Raw genomic sequence first — 22,617 nt, forward strand, 5'->3', positions numbered from 1 at the left:
GTGTCATTTCAGAGCACTCAACTAAACATAACTCTTTGTAGTTCTTCCCTCTTTGTTAAGTAAAGTTTCTGACTTTCACAACAGAAGCTTGTGCTGCTTTAAAGCCACAGAAAGCACGTGTAATTTCACACTTTAAAATAAAGATGAATCACACACACACCCCTCAACCTCCTCATCACACAAAACAAAAATCGTGATTTCGGAGATATGAATATAGTGTCTAACAGTAGCAACAAAATCCCTCTACTACAGTCTGAAAGTTATTTATGATTTATGGACTTAAATTTAGAACCTCTTATTATTAGCAGGAGCAATATTCCATTCTTAAGACTTTTCTGCTCAGTTTCTGCCCGGTTTATAAACAACCAGTTTTATTAGTAGCATTAACACTTACAATGGTTTAGCATGCATCTTAAGGGGGGGCAGACTTCAGACACACATGCCAAATACAATTTTGATTCCATTCCCTTAAAATAAATAAATAAACCCTGAAGGTGTTTTTTGCTGCAACAAACTTTTTTGAACCAAATCCAAACTGCTTAAATATTCTTGTGTTGGATGTCATTAATGTATTATGGAAACCTGAGGATTAATTATTGAAAGGGGGTGAGGGAGAAGCCTGCAAAGACAGCTGATGGATGTCATTTTTGTATATTACTTCCCAGCTTCTTTTATGTTACGTTTAAGGTCAAATTCTTCAATAAACTAGCAAGAGATTAGCTTATTTTTAAAGAGAGAGAGAGAGTCACCTTTCTCTGCAAGTAAGACAGTGAAGTGCTCAAAAGTTGGGAGAAATCAGATGCAAAAATATTTCCTAATATCTTGCATAAAAGTAGAAATATGCTCGTGAGCTGAGCACTTAACATTATCTCTAGCAACGTGGTTCATTTCTAAATGCATTCAGTGGAAGCAAGCCCAGATTCAAATGTTACCTTTCGGCTTGGGGGTGAGCCTGGCTTAAATCAATGAGACTTGCAAACCAAACGTAACCAATTTTACAGAAGACCAGTTTAGAAAGTGGTTGCACGCACATACCGATGAATTACCACCTGGTAAATGATCGGGTGTATTCGCTAACAGTGGAGCACTAAATGCAGACTGAATTGTACAAGCTATAAAGCATCCATGTCAAGATACAACAATTAGGCGGCTCCACTCAGCCACATTCTCAACATGCTCCTTTTGCTCCCTTAAATTAGGCAGTACTCTCCAATGCAGGGGTGCCAACTTGAATAAAATATTGGGGTGGCCCAGGCAAACCCCGCTCCACATAATTGCATGACACACACCCCATTTGAATGGCAACTTCCATCTACTTTGGGAGAGCTGGCCCCCTCAAATATTTTATTGGGAACCAAAGGAACCTCAGCCCCTAGGATTTGGCTCCTATGCTCCAACGAATGCGTTTAGGATTGCAGTGCAGGTAGAGTGTAGGATTAGAATAGTGTGGGGGTCATTACCCAAGACTACCTGTCAAATTAATCACCCCATCCCAAGATATCATAACCCTTATTGTTTGACTAAGAAATGCTTGACCTTCTGGTTGACTAAACACGTTGAAGAATGACAATAGAGAAGCAGCTTCCTTGAATTTCATGTCCTGGGTTGGTAGAAATACCAGTTGCTTGCATCATTCATTCCAAATAACCATTTCCACTTGCAGGTCACCATGACTACCCTGCACATTGTTCTAGAACTTTGCAATCTCTCTGTTAGCAACACAACATTTCTGTCATTTCTCCGACTTTGGAATATTCAACACATGTACCTTGAATACTACTGAGTTCACATTTCCACTGTCAATTTCAGCTACACTTTCAGGTAGGGAATTTCAGCTGGATGAAAACCTTTTCATATGTGCAGGGAATAAAGGGCATGCAAACAAAGGAGGGATGGAAAGATACCCATAGAATAAGGAAGGTTCATTTGTCTGCACAATTACAATATTAGGTACTTTGCGAGCCTGCCTAATAATTACATGTTAGGCTCTTTTGCCATCTAATGTGCTTCCGTTGAGAGTCTGAGGGACTTTAGGCAACTTCAGAAACAAAGTAGTGCTTACCTCACGTTGTCTTCAGCAGGTTTCATGGCTGCCTGCTGGCCTATTAAATGGAAAGAGAGGCTTCTTTTTCTCTTTACTGCTCATGTGCAACATTGTCTAAAGGAAGGAAGGCAAAAACAAGTTGTGAGTGATTACAGTGGTTAAGCTGAGCCGTCTGGAATTAGTTGTGGCATGCATTTTTAGATTTCCCCTCAATCATTTTTGCACAATAGCCACAAAAATGACAAATGAAACGGACTATTTGTCTGCGAGATACAGGGAGATTGTTACCCATCTTATTTATTCAAATTTGTTCGCATTGCAATCAACTGTGAGCAGATGAATGTTTCCTGGCTCAGAGGGCTGTACTAGATATTTGGGAGCAGAGCTAGATCTGGGAAGCTGGCTTGCAGCAACAGTATGATTTAGAGTGCAAAAGTGGGGAGGGTGCTTAATCCTATTGCCACACACTGTTTTCCTCATATGGCCTCTACTACCAAGTTGCTTTGCCTTAACCTGTGCTTCTGGCTGCAAGTTCGACAGTGTAAAGAGGTATGTGGGGACAGAGAGTTGAGCATCTTTTTCTGTACACCACTTCCCTGCTACAAATCACATAATCATCAACCTGTTCTGCATAGTGCATAGAGCAGGCATCCCCAAACTTCGGCCCTCCAGATGTTTTGGACTACAATTCCCATCATCCCTGATCCCTGATCCCTGTTAGCTAGGGATCATGGGAGTTGTAGGCCAAAACATCTGGAGGGCCGCAGTTTGGGGATGCCTGGCATAGAGGAACACCCATAACTTGGTGCTTTAGTACCTCCTCCCTTGCATACAAAAAGTCCTAGGTTTAATTCCCAGCATTTTCAGGTAGGACATTGAGACACACCTGGCTGAAACCCTGGAGAGCCATGGCCAGTCTGGATAAACAATACTGAACTAGATAAACCAATGGACTGACTTGAAGTAAGGGAGGTCCCTACAACCCTAGTGTTTTTGGTGGTGTGAGAAATGAGGACCTTGCTTTTTAACATAAACCACAAATGTAACACGTTAGACAAATGTCAGCAGCTCAGATCGATTCACAACTGATAATGAGAGATGCTTAATAGCATGTGGCCAGGATGTGGGGTTTTAGCTTGGCTTAGCAAGTAACTGCATAGGAACATAGACTAAATAAGGGAAATAATAAATAAGGGTAATGGGAGATGTAAACGGGGTGGGGGTGTTAGTAGGGAAATAAGGCAGTCATGATAGGCTGTCAACCTTGTAGTACCCAGCCAATGGGGAGGCAAGGGAGGAAACATGCACTTCGAGTATAGGGAATATAAGTTCATGCTTTGCCAAAGCTGGGGTGTGCCTACTTTCGACAACTGCTCTTGCAAAAATGTATTGTATTAAAGCAACTCTTTACTGCTTCACCAATTTTGTTCAGATTGTATTTTAAGGAGCGGGATTAAAGGTCTTAGGACCCGCTTCTTACAGCGGTGATCTCTTAAGCCAGGACTTGTCACCCAATGTGGCTTTATATACTGGTTCTATAGAGCTGGAAGTTGTAGGAATAACTATGGGCTGGTTTACTGAGCTTTCAAGGAGAAAACATGCAAGCAGCTTGTCTTTTTTTGGAAACTATGCCAGAAGGCTTTCACAGCCTCTCTCACTGGTCACATGTTTTTTTGCTGTAATGAGTGAAGCCCTCTTGGTCTCCTATAATTTTGATCAGGTCTCATATGAGAATAATGCCAACTGACCTGCAATTGCAGACTGCTAGCAAAGGGGACATTCCAAGGACATGCAGCATTTAGCAGAAACTCCATAACAATGTATGGGGGGGGGAAAGCAAAATGCCCTTAATTTTGCATTGATTATTTCAGACCAGGTTTTAGACTAAAAAAATAGATGAGAACAAGCACCAAACAGAAAAGGCAATTGTAACACATACAGCCTTCTTCGGGTATCAAGCTTCTTATTGTGCATATGTTGCTTCAAACGACAATGGACCTGTTTTCATTCCATGCACAGGTTATATTTATTCGTTCCAGAAGTCTTATAATCCTTCCTTAGCAATTTGTGAGATCTACAGGTGAAATTATTGCTCCTAATTTATTATCAAACCTGAGTAGTAATTTGGCCCTACATGCTAGCTTAGCCTTGAATTCAGTGACTGCAAATTATGTCTGATGTCCATTGTAGCTGCTTTCTCATTTGTGATCTCAAGGTTAAACCATAATGGGAAGGGTTAAGTTCACTCCATAGTTGCCCAAGTATACAAGGAAGGTTGGAGAGGATCCCATTAGTTAATCCAGCCAAATGTTAAATCACAGAAGCAGAGCTAAGGAGAAGAAAGATAATTTATTCCCGCAATCTATATTAGTATTTCTGCTTCTCCTCCCTCTCAGTATCTTCAGTAGATACAAATATATTTCCTGATACAGTGGTACCTCAGGTTAAGAACTTAATTCATTCTGGAGGTCCGTTCTTAACCCGAGGTACCACTTTAGCTAATGGGGCCTCCCACTGCTGCCGCCACGCGATTTCTGTTCTCATCTTGAAGCAAAGTTCTTAACCCAAGGTACTATTTCTGGGTTAGCGGAATCTGTAACCTGAAGTGTCTGTAACCTGAAGCATCTGTAATCTGAGGTACCACTGTAATGGTTTCTTCCTTTCAACAAGAACTTTGGCATGCTTCTCAAAGATGACTGGACTGAAAGCAAAGCTTTTACCAAATTAGTGTGCAACACATGGGGTGGTATTCAACTATATTCTTGTACCAGTGCAAGGGTTTCCCTCCCTCCTACCTCATGCATGTCCACCATCCCCAAATCCACTTTGGAGGGTGTAGTTGGGGGAACGCAGAACAGATGGGGGGGGCAAAGGAGGAGGAAAGGGGGGAGAGAATGCTCCATTTTGCAATGAGAAATCTTTGCACTGACAGAACATTAACTTAGTGCTACAGTGGGTACAGCCCATGATCACCGAGATTTATTTAGGTATATTCTTGTGAGTTTGGCAGCCTTGATTACCATGAATGGGCCTTAGCACTATGGTTCTGGCTAAAGGAGAGATGGACAAACTTTTCTCAAGGGCTACCCTCCCCTGGGGTCAATCTGTGGCATTACATGTTGACTGGGAGTAGGGTTGAAGCAAAATGTGGGTGGGGTCATACTGTTTCATTCTTTAACCATTCTCTCCCTCCATTTTTCCCCTCTGGCTGCTGAACGAGGGACAGTTCATACACAAGAACAGAATGCAGGCAAATGACACACACACACCCTTTACACAAGGATAGTATAGACCAACATACCAGGCAAATGACAGAATAGACTAACATACCCGGCAAATGACAACCCCTCCTTTCAGCTGCTGGGAACCCCAGGGATGTAGCCACAGAGTAGATCTCATTCTGGCCAGACTATGCAGAACCTACATCGGTTTAGGCCTGCATCAAAACTCCACATCCCTTGAACCTGGCTCAGGCCATATGATTTTTAAGCTACCTTCACCTGGCATCTCATGATGTAGATGAGCAGGCAAGCAAAGTAATTCATTACAGCTGTGTTAGCTCTGCACCAGGAGCACAGCTGCAAGCAATCAAGTCAACGGGAGCCAGCGTTAGAATCACCTGCTGCTTTTACATGGTGGTATGAAGAGTTAGCTGTGCAAGGGCAGCTACACCTCTTTGGATTAACAATTCATCTTCTGCATTTCCATTCTGGGGGTGAGGGGTGGGGAGAGTCCTTCTGGTTGTCAGTCCTGAACTTACTGTCAGTCAAAAGACTCTCTCTCAGGGGTCAGCAAACTTTTTCAGCAGGGGGCTGGCCCACTGTCCCTCAGACCTTGGGGGGGGGGTGGACTATATTTTGAAAAAAAAAATATGAACAAATTCCTATGCCCCACAAATAACCCAGAGATGCATTTGAAATAAAAATGGCACATTCTAAACACCAGGCAGGCCCCACAAATAACCCAGAGGTGCATTTAAAATAAAAGGACACATTCTACTCATGTAAAAACATGCTGATTCCCAGACCGTCCGCGGGCCGGATTTAGAAGGCGATTGGGCCGCATCCGGGCCCCGGGCCTTAGTTTGGGGACCCTGCTCTAGTTCCCTTCGTGCATTATTCATGTTACACGGGACTCCACACGTTGATGGGGGTATGTCAACATACTGGGAACTGAGGTCCAGCTCCGAGGGCCTTCTGGTGCTTCTCTCACTGTGAGAAAGCCACTTCCGCCTTAAGGAGGAGGTGTTGTTGTTGTGGGCTTTCACAACCTCCCCACATGCGCAGGGGGTGGGAGGCCAGCCCTGCGCGACTGTGGGATCCCTGGCTGCATCACTCCCTAGACAGCCAATCAGACTGGTCTGGGGATGTGGCCTGCCCCATAAAGGCAGGGCGCAGCTGGGAGATCTCTCTCTTTCCGGCTCCCAGCTGCTCCGGTTTTCCCACCCTCCCGCCCTTTTATCTTTTTTGTCCAAAAAAGCAAAACAGAAAAGGGGAAAACAAGCTCAGCAACTTTGCCAAACAAAGCTCAAGAACTTTTGTGTCCAGATTTTCACTTTTTAAAATATAGCAACCCTAGTTTACACTCAGCTAAGTGAGTGCAGGATTGCAGCCTTAGTCTACCTGTCCAGTGTGTTGAGTGGATAAAAAGATAAAGGCCTCATATAAACTACCCCGAGTTCCATGGACAATGGATGCATAAAAATGTAAGATAGTATAAAGCTCACAGGAAATAAAACTGAGACGTCCATGACCTGCTACAGTGAAAAGGGCAAATTCAGTGTTAGGAATTATTAGGAAACAAGGGTCATAATGAATTCAGTGAGATAAGTAGATCTAGTGCTGCAGCCTAAAATTGTCAAGATCTTCCCTAAAAGGAAACACCACCACCACAGTGATTTACTTTCAATTTAGAGATTCAGGACGCACCGCCCCTCTGCAATGTGATTAAGCAGGACATGATAAAAGTTAGAAAAGTATGAACAGTGGATACAAAAAGCCTTTTCACTCTCAAAGAACTTGGATTGGAGTCAGCCAGTGTAACTGACTGGCTGTACAGGGGTCAGGAAAGGCAAAGGAAAGTGCTTCTTTGCAAAATGCACAATTAACTTACAGAATTCACTACCATGGGATGCAGCAAAGGTCGCTAGCTTATGTGGCTTTCAAAAAGCATTAGACAAATTCATGGAAGATAGGCCTGGCAATGGCCATTAGCCATGAGAATTAAATGTACTGCGCTCAGGACAGTGTACATCTGAATAGTTGTTGCTGCAAAACTGACAAGAGAAAGCTGCTGTCTTTAGGGAAGGCCTTCACCCTTTTTACAAACCTGGGACTTGCATATTTTGGAGAAGCCGATCGTGGGCTCCATCAAAACACCTGATGGGCGAATGTTGAAAACATTATGGCAGACCTTTGCTCTGATCCAGGAAAGCAAGTGGAAGGACGACTGTCATGTTTAAATAGTGTCTTGGATGAATCTCTCTTAGGGCTCAGTTTGAGATGGTTTGCACCAACCACAATTTATTTCTCCCAACTCAGCAATCCAGTTTCTAGGTTCAGATACAGTGGTACCTCGACTTACGAACGACTCGACAACTGAATTTTTTGACTTACGAATGGGGCTAATGGCCACACGCTTACGAATGTCTTGACATCCAAAAGGAAACTGCGGCCGTTTTAGATAGGGTTGCTTCGACTTACGAATTTTTCTGTTTCCAATGCATTCCTATGGGAAACCGTGTTTCCAATGGCGTTTTTTGACTTACGAATTTTTCGACCTACAAAGGTGCCTTCGGAACAGATTTAATTTGTAAGTCGAGGCACCACTGAACCTGTAAAAGCAGAGTAGTGGTGGTAACTATGGTTTGTAATACATGAAATGAACTATCCATTGACTTTTGGTTTTGCTGGCTGGGTCTGATGGAAATTGGAGTTCAATGACATATGGATGGCCACTAGTCCCCTATCCCAATTCCATATGAACATGACTGTCTTCTCTGTGGTCTTACCCTTTAGAAATTCTATGTGGGGGGAAAGGGGTAGAAATTTGGAAGTGCACAATTCCATAAAATCCCTCCCTCTCTTGGCCCAGAATCATTCTGCTAGATCAGACTCCATCAATAATTAGGGCAAGGTTTGCCTTCAAGTTCCTTGAATTAAAACATTCATGAAATATATCTATTTGTTCTTGTGTTTAGGTCTGTTATTGTTCAAACCTTTTCACCCAGTGTTCAGCATCATTATGTGTTTACACCAAAGTAAACCCCATGTGCAGCTTGTAATTACTTGCATTGCTGGGGGACTTCAAAATGCTGAAAATTGTGTGGCTGTATGAATAATTAAGAAAAAAAGGGACTTAGAATCACAGGAAAGTGTCTTCCTGGTTGCCAGTGTCTGTTTTTCAAGCAGAAGTATCAAGCAGGCAATAGCCCTTGACAGACAGGAACGTATCAAGATAGATTACCAAATATTTACTGAGTAACTCAAGTAGAACAGGAACTTCATTTTAAAAAATGTTATATTAATGCTCTACCACACAGGTCTGACTGCTGAGGAATATTAATAAGCATGGTAACATTTGTTAAATGAAAAGATAGAAATATAAAGGATAGGGTTTTTTTAAAAAAACAACAACAACAACACCCCACAAATAAGACATACATTGGCTTCTGCAGTGAAGTAGTATTTGGGGTATTTAGCACACAAAGTCAAATATTCCCTTAATATAACTCTACAATTACTGGTCAAGTATCAAATTTTGCCAGCCTGGCTGGTTCCATCAGCCTTAGAGGATGCTGTCAAGGACATCTTCTTCCCAGATGCTGTACCTTTGGATATGTTCCCAAGGGATAAAAAAGGAAGGAAGGAAGGAAGGAAGGAAGGAAGGAAGGAAGGAAGGAAGGAAGGAAGGAAGGAAGGAAGGAAGGAAGGAAGATAAAATAGCAGCAGAATTGAAAGGTTTTTTGCAGCAGAAAATTGGTGCAGGTGTCACACACTTCCAAAGGAAGCCAGTAGAGGTAGTGGTGTGTTTGTGGAGAAGTTGTGTCTGAAATCATGGAGGGCTTGAGGAGAAGATAGAATTGAGGTGGGGGAAAAGAGGGAGAGAGAACACCAAGGGCCTGTGTTAACCCGTGTAGGTTTTGAGATTTTGAATGCCACTGAATTTTGCTTGAAATGGTACTAAGGATAGCTAGTCTGGAAAACGAGCATCATAAAAGCAAAATATGTCTGATAAATGAGTGGAATTTTTGAGAGATGACAATGGTACTGTATTATGGTATTACCACATATTACACCAGTGAATCCAACCTGCAAACATACAGTCATACCTCGGTTTAAGTACGCCTCGGTTTGAGTATTTTCATTTAAGTACTCCGTGGACCCGTCTGGAATGGATTAATCCACTTTCCATTACTTTCAATGGGAAAGTTTGCTTCAGGTTAAGTACGCTTCAGTTTAAGTACTCCACGGACTGTCCGGAACGGATTAATCCACTTTCCATTACTTTCAATGGGAAAGTTCGCTTCAGGTTAAGTACAGTACAGACTTCTGGAACCAATTGTGTTTGTAAACCGAGGTACCACTGTAAATGCATATTTCTCACTGCAACTGGATATCAGCCTCCCCACATTGAAATCACCAGGAAAATGATGGAGGATTTTTGATAGTGGGAGAGCTTTGTCCCACATGTTAGATTTCTGGAAGATGAATAGTCGTGTATTTCATTGCAATGCTTTCATCCCAAACAGCACCCACCCCTAAAGTAACTCCTACTGGTTTTGGTGAATAACAACAGTTAGGATTGTAGACTTGTTTTAATTTCTGGCATATTCTTCTTCTACAATTCATTTATGAAAATTGTATTTGCTTCAAGCATTGGGAGGATATGGATCAACTGACTTGTCTGGAAAGTTCTTGCTTCCCCCTTGACTTTCTCTGCCATTCCTTCCAGTAGCACCTTAAGAGACCAACTAAGTTTGTTATTGGTATGAGCTTTCATGTGCACACTACTTCAGATACTTCTTCAGATCTGAAGAAGTGTGCATGCACACAATACCTCATACCAATAACAAACTTAGTTGGTCTCTAAGGTGCTATGGGACGCAGGTGGACCTAGGGCTTGCCGATCAGAAGGTCGGCAGTTCGAATCCCATTATTCGGTCCAGAAGGTACAGCTACTATTGGTTCATTTAAGCTGCTGTATTTGGAACCTCTGTCTTATTGGTTTCCTCCAAAAGGCAGCACTGATTGCCTGATATTGTTCCCTCCAAAATGTATCCCTTTCTAGCTAGTTCCCTGTCCCTATAAATGTAGCTTCCCTGTCCTCAGAGCTCAGTCTTCTCTTGTTGTCTTAAATAAAGAGCTGTTATCATGAAGATGTTGTCACTCAATGACTACTATTAAGAAACCCATGACACAACACTACTCATTTAAATTTCCCTCACCCTCATTTTCAGGTGCCCCTGTTTGCATCTTGTGAGACACCATGCAGGTTGATCTGAATGGTTTTATTGACCCACATACTTTTGAAGGGACCCAGGTGGCACTGTGGGTTAAACCACAGAGTCTAGGGCTTGCTGATCAGAAGGTCGGCGGTTCGAATCCCTGCAACGGGGTGAGCTCCCGTTGCTCGGTCCCAGCTCCTGCCCACCTAGCAGTTTGAAAGCACGTCAAAGTGCAAGTAGATAAATAGGTACTGCTACAGCGGGAAGGTAAACGGTGTTTTCGTGTGCTGCTCTGGTTCACCAGAAGTGGCTTTGTCCTGCTGGCCACATGACCAGGAAGCTGTACGCCGGCTCCCTTGGCCAGTAAAGCAAGATGAGCGCTGCAACCCCAAAGTCGGTCACGACTGGACCTAATGGTCAGGGGTTCCTTTACCCTTTACTTTTAAGGTGCTATTGGAAGGATTTTTTATTTTTATTTTGTGCTGAACTGCTCCCTTCTGTTGTGAGATAAATTACCGGTATTACAAGCTTTCAGACTTCAGCAGTCTTGCTAATGTGAAAATACACTTTTGCTTTACCTACTTATGAGGTATTAAGTGACTTGTAGTAGATGTAGCTCACTGTGAGGCTGTAGCAATGCCTTGGCAATCTCCTCCTCCCAAGAATAATATCTCAATGTGGCTTGGCTGAGCTTCAGCAGAAGCAGCACTGGTAGAAGTGGTACTCGCTGTGAGGGAAAGTGTGAAGATTACCTCAGATTCAGATCTTGCAGTCATTGAAGTTTAGGTTGGCTAGTGCTCGTTACAGACTCCTTCTTTATATGTTACATTGGCCTAAAATGGTCAGGAGACGTTTTTGAAGGCAGTGGGGCATGGAGGATTCCCGGAGAAGCCATCTCCACCTCCTCATCTGCTGTTGGCCTCCTCTCTTCTTTCAGTAATTGGGCAGAAAACTTTGATGTGGAGGTAGGAGCTTTCCTGCTGAATTAGGTCACAGCGAGATGTCATGTGGAAGGCTGGAGTTGCTGTGAACTTAGCAAAAGTGAAGAGAAATTCTAGATGGAATTATGTTCCTGCATTGCAGGGGGTTGGACTACATGACTCTTAGGGTATCTTCCAAATCTACAGTTCTGTGAATTTGGCAATTTCTGCTTAGTAAAGCATTTGAGGAATTTCAAAGAAAGCCATGGCTACAATTCTAGCCCACTTACCTGGGAGTGAGCCCCGCTGAATTTAATAGGACTTATTTTTGAATAGACATGGTTAGAATTGCATCTTAAAAAGAACTTCAATAAGACTCATAAGATTTCTAAGTTAGGTTGTGTAAATACCTAAAGCGGGCTTCCTCAATCTCGGCTCTCCAGATGTTTTTGGCCTGCAACTCCCATGATCCCTAGCTAGCAGGACCAGTGGTCAGGGATGATGGGAATTGTAGTCTCAAAACATCTGGAAGACCGAGGTGGAGGAGGCCTGACCTAAAAGCTGAAGTGGGAGTAGGACAGTGTGCATGAGTGGCACTGGGATGAGATGGACAGAGGGCTATGGAATCAAGGTAAGAGAACATGGCATGAAGTAGGTCACCAGGAAACATTTTTCCTCATAGTTTCTTGCTTCTGATCAATGCTTACATTCTTCCTTACTTCCAGAGTGGAACAATGCTATGTATTCTGTGTGACTGGAAAATATTACCTGATATCATTCAGAAGTATTGTTTAAAAAACATTTTGTTAGAACGTATTCAGTGCAAATATGGGGAGAACAGAAAAACACATCCTGGTAAAAGCATCATAAAGAGTCATAGCTGCCATTATTATTTTATCTATTCCTGTTAATTCTTCTCTACAGTTATTACAGTAATAATGGTGCTCTTTACCCTATCCCCTTTGGGAAGAAAAAAATAGCGAAACTTTTCAAGAAAAGGGAGATTAAGGTATCTTTTCATTCATTGGTGGCTGAGCCATAGATGGAAGCCATCAACATGGTGTTAATTTGCCATCGCAGGAGAAATGTCAAAAAGGATTCTGCAAATGCGCTGATGGGGCTAATTATGCTGATATTGTAACATTCCCACGGGCAAGAGAATCAATCTTGCCCTTGACAGTCCACTGACAAATTTCTGTGAAATTCATAAAGAAATCAATATTGCTTGCAATGTGAAGATAATTGTGAGGCATTTAGCTTTGTTTCCCTCCACCTTTCCTTCAATACTTGGATCTTTTTTTTTCCTTTTTAGATCGCCTCTTGACATGAAGTTGCTTCACAGTGCAGCAACCGGAGAAGTTAGAGAAACTCTGGGAGCAAGTGGTTTCTTTCAGGACACAATGGGCCCAAACAGCATATTTTGGTCATGCTGCACAGCAAGAGTGTATGAGAAATTCATGCTATCTCTCAACACCATGAAAACTTTATGGCAGGAGCTCTCTCACTTGTCCCTGTTGTTCTTTTGAGTTGTAAGTGATTTCGAGAAGCCCACTTGAAGCTACACTTCTGCACTGAGAAATGGAGCTGAGCTGTGTGGCTGGCAGGAAGTCGCAGAGAGACTGCGGGCGGTGTGGACTTTTAAGTTGAAAAAAGCAAGGGGAAAAATGGAAAACCCTTGGTCACCTTGTTTGGTTAAGTAAGGTAACGGCAACCCCCTCCTGAAACTTTTGAGACATCCGTCACATCCCCCAATTTTCCAGACCACTTTCATTTCACTCCCCACCCAGTAAAATTCATATTCTGCCCATCTCTATCCCTCTGACAGGCTCCATCTCTAGGTGTGAACCTGTCTCAGAAAGCTGGGTTCATGGGGAGATGTTGGGAAGGGACAAAATCTTTGCTCTTTGCCGCACAGTTTGTGAACCTTTCATTTGTCCCTTTGTGTGTCCTGCTGCTCAAATCTACAATGTGGACTATTTTTGCTTCCCTTTATCCGATTAGCCCACTGAACCCTCATCATTTTTAGTCACACATCCAAGTTCTCACTGGAAGAGGAGAAGAAAAACCCGGCACTTGATGGTTTTGCACCTCGTGACACCCAGCCATGAGGAAAAGTGATGACAAATGACCGTGTTTACTGGTAAAACTTTCATAGTTTAGGTTTGATGGTACTGTCAGAGATTCTGTCAAGAGCACCTTCTAGTTTCAAAAGGCTCTTTTGACACTGATCATTGGCAAGTGTTAGATGAAATGGAATGCGGAGAGCAATGCAAAGCTACAAAGCAATGCTCCTTGAAGTGAAAAAAAACAAATAAACCTCCCATTTTTCCCTTTTCTTGGGTTTCTTCAATTGTGTGGTTCAGTAAAATACTTTGTGCTGAACTGTTCAGTATACTCTTGTAGGGGAAACACAGATGGCTGCACAAAGGAATAGATGGAAGTGGTTGAACTGACTGATTCCAAGAGGCAGTTCTTATGTCCTTATTCCTAAATGCCCCTGTTCGATTCGAGGGACCATTATTATATCTTCTGGTACTGATGGCTTCCACAAATTAATTAGTTCATTTTCTTTAATACTGCACCCTACCAATTAACTTCCATCATACAACATCAAACTTTTAGGGTTATTAAAGGAGGAAAATAAAAAGCGAGAAACACCCCCTTCTCCATTCCTAATTTTATAAACTAACACTTGCCTTACCCCTCACCCCAAACTACAAAAACCTTGACCACTTTGATCTTTGCTCATAGGAAACTCTTTCCAACCATGCTGATTTTAGTTGCCTTTTCCAAACCTCCTTCAGCCCGGTGCTATCCATTTTAAGGCACAGTGACTAAAATTATATTCAATAGTCTAAATGTCTCTCTTGTCTACCATTTATGTCTCTTTCCCTAGTACCCTTCAACACACACTGCATATACCAGATTGTCCCTTCTCACCTTAAGATTTCACAACCTCAGTTCTTACCTCAATTCTTGACTTATTTGCCCCCTATCCTCAAACCTTCTCCTCCACTTACCTCTTCCACAGTTTCCCTTTTCTCAGTTCACTCTGCATCTGTCTGTTGGCTGCCTTAGTTCTCAGTGACCTCATCCCATGATGTCACAATTTCCCAGAACTTCTTCCCAGTCTACATTCTGTGGCATCACACCAGTTCAAGTTAGAGGCTTCACTGTCATAAGGGCATATAGATTATCACTGGAGAGACTACAGTCACACAAAATTCATGATAAGGAAGTGACTAAATAGCAATTATGCCAAAAATGCTAGAGTTTACATGAAATAAGATACAACTTTAAAGGTGATCATTTAGGATTGTCACCAGGTAACAAGCTTAATGTGCAAAAAGAAGACCACTTCTCTTCTTAGGATGGGAAGCAAAACACATAGTTTGAATTAATTCCATACTGAAATGCAGAATATGCAAGAGCGTCAGAGAATTATTTTTAAAAGCATTGCCAACTCAAGTTTTTAAAAAGAGCAAGCGTTTTCTAATAAGGATGGGGGGGGGGAATCAATTAAGTTTTCATGACCTTCTGAAGGGGGCAGATTGTTGGTCACAACATGTTGAACACAGATTTCTAAATATTATTCAGCAGTGACCCAGATTAATACTTGTCTTATCCTATGTTGACATTTTAACAAGTTGATTTTTTTAAAAAAGCATTTCTTAGAGAAAGAAAAGAAATGCATTCATACAGGGTCTTAGAAATCAGATGTTTAAAGTCAAAGCTGGCTGGCTTGAGCTGTCATCTAATTGCTCCATCTTGTGGCCACTTCAACAGCTTCCCAATGTTTTTGAGAAAGATGGTCATCTCACCACATGTTGAAAATTAATCTCATCAGGAGGTGGAGTAAACCAACAGCCTCATTGCAAAGCTAACTGTAACACAGTCTAAATCAGTGTCGATTATCCATTGCAAGATATTACTTCTTAAATCTGATTGTGCATTATGGTTTGTGGATTTCAGAGCTTCAAAAACTATGTCTAGGTTACTTGAATTAATTATATTTGCTGTTCAATACTTAGAGGTGCCAAAGAATACACTTTTTTAAAAAAGAAGACTTACATTTTTCCCATCCAGTCTGAGGACAGCTAAAGTTTTTGGAAACTTACTGATAAGTGCTGTTGTGAGTTACTATGTCAAGGATTGGTTGGAAGCGGGGGGGGGGGAATCAGCTGGGGACCCCCAGGGGAAGAAGGCTCAAAGCCTTCAGATTGGTGATGGGACCAATAAATAAATAAATGGGAACAAACAAACAAACAAAGGCTGAAAAAAGGAGGCACCCATTCTTTAACTGGCCAGATGCATACACACCAAAGATGGGATTTTCATCTTTACCTAGTCCAGACTATAAATCACTGCCAGTTCCTCCAATACACTGTTGAGACAACTTGTATTTTCTGCATCAGATGGATGACTACTAACCATGGTCCTGAACCACCGCCTTGGTCCTTGTCCAAGGTTCTGGCCCTCTGTTTCAGAACATGACCTCCTGATCTCCAATGAATTTCTAGGTCCATTCCTTCCCTTGGTGGTGGGCATCGTAATGTATCTGGACATCGGGGAGGATGGTATTCTGAGTGAGGCCCTTCTGAGTGAAGCACTTAAGTATATAACTAAGCTGGAAATGCCATGGCCATTTGCAAAACTGTTGATTTTTTATGGATGTAACCCGTGCAATCTCCCTTGGTTGGAACTGAAACATTTTTATTCCTATTCACAAGAAGGTGAATGAATGTTTCCCATCCACCCAGCAGCTGATAAGTCACACAGACATAGAAATGAAACTACATGCCAACAATCTTATTTTGAATGTTGATGTTAAAATTGTTGACCACTACTGCATGTCAACTGTCAGGTGCTGTTCAGTACTGACTGCTACTGCTATAATTAACCAACCAACCAAATAAATTTCAGAGTGTGAAATGCTGAAGTTGAATATCAAATATTTGTCAAACATCTACGCTCTGAAAATAACTGGAAGATCTTCCCCATCAAAATCCAAGGTAGGGAATTTCAGCTGGATTTTAGGGGAAATTTGTTTCCCCCTCTAAGTGCTTACTTCAAGAGTTCATGTCCTTTTGTGTGTGTGTGTGCAAACACCTGCAAAATGGATAGTGACAATGATTTTGAAATACAGCTCTTCAAACGAACAGGGTCTCAGATTGAGTTAAGTGTTGAATAAAACAGCTGTTAGTTATTTCTGGATATATATTTTTCTAATATGAATGAAACAGGTGAAATTCAATCTTGTATAAGAACTGGAATGTATGGAAACTGAGCTACAAGACTGAAAATTCATGACGAAGGCAATTCATCTCTTATAAGGAGAGAGGCATTTTTAAAGGGCTGTTCTAGGTCCTGTATGACAGCAGCATGGAAATCCCTCACCAGCTTTAAAAATATGGGGAGAACTGAAGAGATATGGGGAAAGCTTAAATGGCAAATTGAACTGCACACTAAAGCAAAAGGGTCTAATAAATTGGGAGATAGCTGAAATTGGATATATTTTCACCCTCGAAGTGGGTGCTGATGGGGTTGGAATGTATACAGTAGGATTTTTTTTAAGGTGGGGAGAAGAAACATTCTTGCACATGTAGTTAAAAGGATAGGATAATAAACTATATTTACAGTAGAATATATTTTACTGGTACATTTTTCTGATCCTTAATGGATCTTTCCATTCTGTGTCATTTATCAGAGCTTTCAGAAGGAAAGAAGGTGAGAACAGACTGGGAATGCCACAACCACACTGAAATAACTGGGAGCTGCAATAGGTGAGATGACATTGTACATCATGAAATGTGAAGGACTGCCTTGCCTTAATCAAACTGGCTAACTAACTGCTTTCTTCGAGATGTGACATTTTAGGTCCCACTCAGATCAGTAGGGCATACCTGTTTCTGAGTACATTTGTAACTATGTATAAAACCAGCTGTGTGCCCCATTGAATTAAATACTAAATACTTCAGTGGAATTGCTTTGGAGTGTAGCCTTCACCTGAAAGTGATCAAATGGAAAGAGATTCTTAGACTAGGCAAAATGCCAGATCCATGCTGGGCGAGGGGGTTTGTAGGGGCCAAGCATCAGGGATATTCCAGGCTTCTTCCCTACATTTCAGTTTTCATTTTAATAATCTCTCTCTATATAAACTAGGAGCCCAGGAAACTGCCTTATACTGAGTCAGACCATTAGTTCATCTAAATCAATATTCTTGCCCCCTGTGGAGCTATAAGCAAAACTTTGTAGGAAGTGGTCTATGCTTTTTAACTAACTTCCCAAAGTTCTCTTGGTGATTGACAAGTAAGAGGAAACAGCAGTGTTCACATCCCTCCATTGTATGCACATGCCAGTGAAGGACAAGCGGGCAGGATTTTCTCTCGTCAATTGCAGAATAGGTTTTGTACCAACGGACTATACAGTCGCATAATTTTGCTGGTTGGCAAGGTGGCACCAATGATCAAGGCTTAAGAACAAATGGGTTGGCCCTTGACACTAATGCACACATGTGTACATGTGTGCCCATTGTTCGGTCCCTGCTCCTGCCAACCTAGCAGTTCGAAAGCACGTCAAAGTGCAAGTAGATAAATAGGTACCACTACAGCGGGAAGGTAAACGGCATTTCCGTGTGCTGCTCTGGTTCGCCAGAAGCGGCTTTATCATGCTGGCCACATGACCTGGAAGCTGTACGCCGGCTCCCTCGGCCAATAACTCGAGATGAGCGCCGCAACCCCAGAGTCTGTCACGACTAGACCTAATGGTCAGGGGTCTCTTTACCATTTACACACAAGTGCGCACACACAGAGTTTACATTGATGTAAATGCCTTGTATTTTAATTTTCAGTAGATCTGTACTTTCTGACTCTGGGCTTTACACCAAACACATGGACATGTGTACAGTGGTGGCCACCAACTTGGATGGCTGTAAAAGAGAATGAGGCAAACTCATGGAAGAAAAGGTTATCAATAGCTACTAGCCATAGCTAGTAGCTAGATCCTGCTTGCTGGTTTCTCACAGGCATCTGGTGCACCACTGTGAGAACACGATGCTGGATTAGATGGCCTGATCCAGCAAGCTCTTATTATATTTACAAATCTCATTTGATAAAATGACTGAAGTTGGAGTGCAGGAGTGACTCAGCTTAGGCATGGTTCTTAGGTCAGGATGCTAATGACCAGAGCTAGGAGAGGAACATTTGAAGTTGTTTTATATTGAACTTTCTAATCCAATATTGCCCCAGTCTGACTGCACTTGGCACTATTGGGTCTCTTTCACAGCTCTCTTGGTTTATCAGCAATTTCTCTTTGAAAAAATAAAGGAATAACACTGAACCAAAGCTTTAAAAGAACCAGAGTATCTTGCATATGCATTTTCATCATTGAACTAATGTCCTTCCCCAAATATGTCCATCAAATGGAAACTTAGCCAGTGTGAAGACACAGCCCTTGATTCAAACTGATAGATAGTAATTAGCATGGCCAATGCAGCTATAAAGCAAGCAAATCATTGTAAGAATCCTTTCATTCCTTACATGGAAACTGCTAGTAAAAAGTAAAATACTGATGCTGGTAAACCACACAAATGGTTTGTATGTAACATCTCATTTAAATTTTAACGCTGGAGGCTTTGATGGAAATGAGCCAGGGCAATAAGAGCCAGGGCAACAAGGGAAACACACAGCCAGGAAAAGCAAGGATGATTAGTCTAATACTGAGGGATAAATTCCACTTTTTCAAAAACTAAAAATTATGTGAAGCCAGCATTTCGGTCACATCCGAGATACCCTATCAAGAAGCAAAGATTCTCTATATAGGGCAATCACAACAGTCAACAATAATTGTAGAGAAATAGCTTCAAGACATGGCAACAGTGGATGCCATGATTTTGAGAAGGTAAAGCCCACTTTGGTGCTGAAATTGGAAGGCTTTGACATTAAGAAGCTGAAGAGAAGGATTAAAAGAAAATTATTTTGGCCGCCCATGAGGGAAATGTTGCTGAGATACTGTGAGAAGAGCAGGCAGGAAGCATGAAGAGAGCTTGGGGAGAGTTTGCTTAGTGAAGAAGATTCCATCACTACCCTCTTTCCACCATATATGTTAGAATTTGGAAGGAACAGCTGGGTATAGTGCTTACAGATGGCTAAAACATTGCTTTGGAAAACAAACCAATTCAACAAACATTGGGCAAAGGTGGCAGACAGATGATTGAAAATGATCTGGTGGACCTTTCATCATCCAGCTCCATATTTATAGCATACATTTATACCATAACCAAGCCACAAAAAGGATTGGTGCCTGGCCTTATGTTGAACTGATCTAGTGCTATTATCAAAGACATGAAACTTCCTGGCATGGAAGAGACTAGAGACAGGCGGTGCAAAGGGACAGATAGAAAGGAATTGGCTACAATGGTGAGAGTGGTCAAGTATACTTTCTTACACTGAATTAAACATGTACTTATGGAGCACAAGGGTGGTTGGCTCCCCTCCTTGGCTTGTTTCAGATGCCTCTGTGGTTGTTTTGCAAGAGCAAGTGTACCACACACATTCTATGCTAGTGTTTTCCAAACCTCTGAGAGTCAAGGGACACCTCTTTTTTTGCAAATCAAAATTGAAGACAAGTAGGGGGATTTATGGCTCTTCCAATATTGAGCATTAGCTCCCATTGTCCCTGAGCCTTGGCCAAGCTGGATGGGACGGATGGAATTTGGAGTCCAACAACTTTGGAAGGGCTGCAAGTTCCCCATTCCTGCTTTAGGCCAATTACTATTACACAAGACATCTACCTCAAGGATGAATGTGAAGATAAAAGGATGGAGGAGAGAACATATATTCTCCTTAGAGAAAAGGGATCATATAAATGAAATACATACATTTCCAGCCCTGTTTGATGATGAAAACAAAAATCAAGGCTATAACTTTCATGAAAGACCATAAACATATTAACCAAATTATACTTAGCATTTTGATGTTTCAAAAAGAATTACAAATGATGGAATTGAGTTGTCTCTTTTTACAGTTTGTTGTTTATTACCTCTAATATTTTGATGCTTCACTCATGCCCCAAAAGATATACATCTAGAGGATGTGAGAGTTAAGAACTGCCCCCCCCTCAGTGGGGGATGCCACTTGTGTTTTAGTATGAACCCCTGATCTGGGCATAACTTCTAATCTAAGGAAGTAAGCCTTGAGAAGTGTTTCGTGCAAGAGATCCAATGGGATGCCTCCTGGATGCTCAAACTGTCTCATACTAACATAGTGGATTCCCTGTACCACTGTAGGGCAAAATACATCAAGCACAGGGCCAAGCATAGACACAACTATTTTGCAGAGCAGCTGAATAGAGCTTGTGGACCACCGGTGGTTAACAGACCTTAGTTTGACACCCTGTGTTTTAAAACATTGTAGCTAACTTCAAAGTTCTCATTGCTGTGAACAAGGAAGGCTTTTAATGTGCTAGAAATTGCTTTTGAGAGCATGATATATGATATAACTCTGGAGTTCCAGCTATGACACAACCTCGGGCATGCTTCCAGGACCATGTGCTTCACTTAGTGATATATGCGAGGTGATCTGGAACAAGTAGAGAAACTGTCTCTGAACATGATGAATGCATTTTGTTCTGTATTGCCTTCATTAGTAATGTGAGACTAGGTAGAAAGAGAGTTGGGTACAAATGAAGTGCTATCAGGTCTAAGTAACATAAAGAAAGTGCATTTTTGAAAATATTTCAAACAAAAAATAGTTTTGGAACATGGAAAGTTCCCAAAGCAAGACATATACACACACACATTACTTGCAGTATTAAGCTACAAGGGAAACCTCTTAGGATCTCTTACTCGTGAGTAGGACCCTGGTAGAGACACATGCCCAACTGGCATGTTCTCTCCCTCCTGGTCGATTGTTCGGGAGCTTCAAAAGCATTCTTCAGTCTGAACATCACAGCGACTGATGCCAACTGACATCAGCACACTTACAGATGCGCAGAGATTTCGCAATTGCATAACAGAACTCAGTAGCACAGCATTTGGCTAATCTACATTTATTTACATATAAACACACACGGAGTACTGCGACATGGCTCCCTCTCTCTCTACCGTGTTTCTCATATTATAAGACATGTCTTATATTTATTTTTTCCTCAAAAATACACACTATGGCTTATTTTCAAGGGATGTCTTATTTTTTTCCTCCTCCTCCTGCCGCAGCCGGCATTGCTGCTGCGCCTATCACTATGTCTTATTTTCGGGGTATGGCTTATATTCCTTGAATGCTTAAAAATCCTGCTATGGCTTATTTTATGGGTATGTCTTAAAATATGAGAAACAGGGTAGCATCAGGCAGCAAAAAGAAAGAACAAAGGACAATAGTCCCACTTCAGGAAACATAGTAACATCTTGTTTCTGTCACTTCCAACACTGTGGAATGTAAACATATATCATCATGTGATAAACAACAATCCCATGAATGCAAACACGGAATGAATCTCTAACAATTATACTATACTATGGTTATACTATGTTAAGAAAGGATTTGGCGGTGGCAATGGGGGAGAAATTCCCTTCAGTTCATATGTAAAGGTGAAATTACCTAATTCTTTTCCTGAAACAATATGCAAATCCAACCACAAACATTTTTTTCCAAAATTTGCAGTGCAGTTTTCCAGCAAAGTAATGGGCGCAAAATGCATTAACTGAAATAAAATGTGCATGGAAATTAGGGCTGTGCACCTGATCCAGCTGCAGCCTCAATCCTGAACCAAACTGAGTCAATTTGGGAGTATCCAGGCTTTGGCCAGATTGAGTTGAGGCAGCCTCTGAATGCCCTGGGTTGGGTTGGCTGACCTGGAGAGATCTGGGGCTAGATCTGTGTCTAGGTTTCTCCATTTTTGTTTGCAATCACATCTCTCTCTCTCTCTCTCTCTCTCTCTCTCTCTCTCTCTCTCTCTCTCTCTCTCTCTCTCTCTCTCCCACCACAGTGATTTATTAAGGTTTAATTGTGTTGACTGCTTGGCTAGATTAGGCATATTTATGCTGACATGAAAAAAAGCATGAGAGCCCTGCTGCTTTAGCCTAAAACCAAGGTGTTCTGAGTCTTAGATCAAAGACTCCAAAGGGAATCAATAAGCAGATTCAAAATGTTTGGCATTATCTGTAAAACAAAGAGAACCAGTGGGTTGTAGTTCAGAATGGGGAGATGATA

The sequence above is a fragment of the Zootoca vivipara genome, chromosome 5 (genome assembly GCF_965207765.1).
Source record: "Zootoca vivipara chromosome 5, rZooViv2.hap1.1, whole genome shotgun sequence".
NCBI lineage: Eukaryota > Metazoa > Chordata > Lepidosauria > Squamata > Lacertidae > Zootoca > Zootoca vivipara.